Raw genomic sequence first — 4,798 nt, 5'->3', positions numbered from 1 at the left:
CCTCGCACCGGGGCGGAGGGCGACTTTGGGGACTGGGAAGGGGGGAAGAGCACAGAGGGGAGGATTATCCATGGACACAGCTTGTCCCCTTTTCACTGCATTTAACAATAAAGCAGTAGCTATAGCAACGGGGTTAATTAATGCATCCGATTTGCATAACTAAAACTCTGAACCCATTCAAACCTTGCTGATATTTTCATTCTTAAACCTGGCCTGCAAGGCTGTGCTCTTATGGCAAGGGGAACCCAAACAAACAGAGCCATACGTCGGCATTGCTGTACTTGCGGAGAGATGCAGGTACCCACAGGACATCGCACAGGAGCAGCCGCCGCGCCAAGCCTGACCCACCGGTGAGGCTCCCAGAGCCATTTGCTCCACACATACCTTTATTCCCCCAGCAAGCATTAGCATTTGCAAATAAGCATGCGGAAAAGAACAGAAAAATGGGGACTGAAGTGTCCTTCAAAAAATAAAACCAGGGAAAAAATGATTTTTGGAGATGGAGGGGGGTAAAGCACATTCCAAGACAGGGGGTAAGGAGATAGGCAATGTAAAGGTTTCAGACTATCGCATAACCAGAGGGGGAAATGTCTTCTCACCACAAACATGCATCTGCATGATGTCTAGACAGTCATAAAAAGGGCAATTAAAGTACTGCAGGCTGCAGTAAGCTAATGTCTCCTCTCCCAGTCTAAACAGTTGAAACACACTGTACTAACTTCGGGGGAAAAAAAAAAATAGGATAGAGAAAGGCAAGTTTGTAAGGAAAAATGTTTTGAAATTCAGTTTTAAATAAGCCAGTTAAATTAATTCAACCTTGTCAAATCTTTGCCTTATAACGTATCAAATATTCCGCCTGCGTCCTGTCTAGACTGCGATAACAAAGGGCATTTAAAGCCCTGCAAGATGCGCTGACAGAGTAGCCATTTAAAGATGCAGTATTGCTTTCTCCATCTAAAACGATTTGTCAGATAGAGTTAAAATGAAAATGATAAGTAATCACTCTGGTTCACAACCATTTCAAAAGAAAAAAAAAAAAAACCAAAACACAAATCCCCCACAGCTCATAGATATAAATCCCACTAAAATCATTCCAATGTATCATTCCAGTGGGATTTATTTGGCCTTTTTTTTTTTTATGGCATTTGCTTTTTTTTTTTTTTTTTATTTATTTTGGTAATCTGAGACGTCACTAGGTTTCTGCAGCACATGCATTTCTAAATAGGAGTGTATTAAGTTTGAAAAAGCCAGCTCCAAGTATTAATTGATTTATTGATATAAAATGATGACTTGCAGAGAGAGACTATTATAACTCCATGGGTCAACACTGAAAAGAGATTTTTTTTAATTTACTTAAAAGCAAAAGAATAAACTATCTCACATGGGAGAAACAGGCCAGTTTCCATCACTGATACAGTTCAGCCTGGGCAGCCACTGCCCCCGGGAGAGCACGAGAGAAAGAGAAGTCCAAGCAAACTACGTGGGTGTGCACAGCGTGGGTTTTTTTACTGCTTTCTGGAAAAAGCAAAACCAGATATAGTCCTGTCTAATAAAAGAAACATTCTCCTCCCTTCCTGAGCTTTATCACCTGTTGGAGAACCAAAATCTCCCAAAAAAAACCCCATAAGCAAAATAGCTGATCTGGCTTAACAGGATGGCTAACGCTGCCCACGATGGAGCAAGCGCCCCGCAGACCCACAGCCGTGCTTAACCAAGTGCAAGACCAGCTTGTAATGACTGTTTTGTTGTGACATGGCATGACCAGATGCCCCTGGCGAGGGAGGGGGACTGGGCCCAGCCCCGGTCCCAACCGCACCACACAGTTGCTTCTATTGGGGGGGTCACGGTGGGCAGTCACCCCTGGAAGTTCAAACCCGGGTTGACTGCAGTTCCTACAGCATCCCACCACCACCTCGTTTGCACCTCCCTCTGTCTCCCCACCCTTGTTTCTTAATTATTATTTTAATAAGACCGTTTCCAACTTCACTGTTCATTCCGCAATAGCCCAAGGGCTACAACTGTTCATTAGACAGAATTTCTGCTTTAATTGCACTGACACAGATGTGTAGGTTATCTGAAAGAAATTACTAAAACGAGCAGTAAAGAATAGAGCTGGATGCTTTTCTTCCCTTATGGAGAGTTTAATTTAACATTATTTCCCCCCCCTTCCCCCATAGAAGCCGCATCGTTCGGTGCATTGCGGGTTTGCAGAGGAATTAACCTCAAATTGCTCCCACTGCCACGGTGCGTAGAGGTGCACTTTGCTCCCCACGCCGCGCTAGGGTTTCCACAGGGGCAAAAAGCACAGGTTTGCACCCAGGGGCTGCAGACCTGGCACCGGAGGGGCCCGACACCGCCCAACCCACCAGGCTCCGCAGCGCAGCCCCTCCACGGCGGCACGGAGCCGAGCTCGGCAGCAGCCCCGCTGCCCTGGGAGAGGGTCTGCACCACCACGTCTGCCCACGTCCCCCAGGCGGTGCAAGCCGGTGACATTCACCTGAGAGTGGATGTATCCAAGACCACCGGCAAAGCTTTGGGGAAGAAGTTCAAGCCTTGACCTGACAGTAACTTGTGGGTTTTGCCGTAACAATAAAACAAGGCACCCCATGAGCGCTTGGCGACAGCCACCCTGCGCTGTCCCAGCTTTCAGCGACTCCAGAATCACGACCCCTTGGTAAGATGTGGAAGCACCAAACGCCAGCAGGGGAGGAGGCAACCCCACCACTGCCCAACTGCTTGGGCCCATCCCCACACCAGCGCCCTCGGTCCTCCCTCGCCCTCTGCAAAAAGGTAAACACCAGACAGAAAAACATCATTGCTTCTGCTCAACAGCATCCAGGCTTCGAGCCTGCCACGGCTGCACAGCTGTCAAATCAGCCATGGAGTTTGCATGAACTTCCTCTGCAATGCATGCTGGCGAGAACCAGACACATAATAGCCTTGGAATCACAGAAAAAGAACTGCCAGTGTTATTTCTATTTAAAACCTCTATTGGAGCTTCATACACTCATTCTTCACACATAATACACATACACACAAAATGCAGAAGTGAGCCAGATCCAGAAGCACTTCGCTACACCAAGAGCACTGCCTAACAGCAATTTCAGGTTTTGGCTCACTGTTGTTATTTAATAGATTTTAATTCAATAACAAAAAGTATGAACTCGCCAATTTTTTTGTTATGCCTTCTTGCCAGGAAGAGGGGAAAAAAAAAAAAAAAAAAAAAACCATTCAAGAAACTTGCTACCAACTCATTTACCGAACCGTTCCCTCCCCTTACCCCCCACCCCTGGGAAGGGGCTGCTCTCCTGAGCCACAGCACCCAGGCTGAAGCTGCGGGAGCACTCAGCCAGCCAGGGTGGGCTGGGGTGGGGGAACAAGCAGATGCACATCAAGGGTTCTGGTCTCATCTCTGAATATGTCTAAAAGCCATTAAAAATGTCTCCTTCAGTGAAACTCATCTTTGATTTTTAAGGGCGGGGGGGAGGAATTTTCACAAACACTTCATGTCATGAATTACGGGAAAAAACCTTTCCTTTGTTGCTAGGGGATTTATTTGCTTTGTATCTGCTGAAAACCTTTAAAATTCCACCATTGTATTTTAACAAAACCCTGAGACTGAAGCATCTCATGTGCTTAAAAAAAAAAAAAAAAAAAAAATCAAGAGACAGAGCACATCAGTTCCATCCTTCATTTCTAAGTACTTTGCTCAGGCCTGACTTCGTTTTGTACCTTGGTCCTCGATGCTTTTTGGCAGTTTGCTCTAGACTTACTGGCAAGGGCTAAAAGGTTTCTATTTAGCTGGTGTCAGCTGAGCATCTGTGCCTGCAAGAACTGGAGTGGGGGTGATCCCAACTGCATTTCAAAAGCACATTTCTTTGGGGGAGCTGCCACCATAATTTTACATCTAAGGGTGCTTGGGTAGCGGAGTGACTCCCTCCGGAGGGGTCCCCATTGCAGTCCTGAGCGAAGCGCCCGATTCTGGGAAGGATTCCTGACCAGCCGAGGGAAAAGGAAGCGGGAATGTTCCCTAACCCGTGACCCCGCTAACAAAAGGCAGGGAGAGCGTCTAGACCTGCAGTCTGACTGCCAGTGAAGGCGAGTATTGTGCCGCCGGCGCGCAGGGGCTCAGACAAGGCGGGCGCAGAGGCGCTGCGGGGCAGGAGCAGCCGTGCAAGCCCCAGCTGCAGCGACCGACGGGCATCGCCCCCGAAAGCCACCAGGTTATTGTGGGAGGGAGGCCATGCACAGCCTTCCCTTCCTCGCCGGTCCCGGGTTTCCCTTTGCCTCCATGTATTTCACACATACCCCCTTCCCTCTCCCAAACGCAACCATCCCACGTTCCCACTCCACACAGATCACCAACAGGAGAAGGCAAAATACGCTTTCTTCTATGAAGCCTTTATTTTCTGCTTCCCCTGTCTGTCTTAGTTAAAAGGGGTCAAACCAAGACGTTCCCTCTCTGCCAAGCCTAGAGATCAGCCCAACATTCAGAAAAAGCCGAAGTCGAGACACTGCTCTACCACGTATTTCTTGCGTGACCCTGGACAAGCCCCTTGGCTTCTTGGCATCGTAGGTCCCCACGTATAAAAATACAAATACCCTAAATAAATGCTAGAGCTAATGGCAGGTTACTGCCAGGGAACTGCACGAAGAGAAAACAAAAGACCTATTAAAAGCCCTCCTTCATCTCTGCCAGAAAGAAAACACTATTACCCAGTACTTAAAAAAGATGCATTAAAGGACAGCGGGTAGCCAGGGGTTTAAGGAGGCCCCTGGCAGAGCAGCATGGAGAAGT

The sequence above is a fragment of the Egretta garzetta genome, unplaced genomic scaffold (assembly GCF_000687185.1).
Source record: "Egretta garzetta isolate BGI_Z169 unplaced genomic scaffold, ASM68718v1 scaffold188, whole genome shotgun sequence".
Taxonomy (NCBI): domain Eukaryota; kingdom Metazoa; phylum Chordata; class Aves; order Pelecaniformes; family Ardeidae; genus Egretta; species Egretta garzetta.
Note: the sequence above shows the minus strand (reverse complement) of the source record.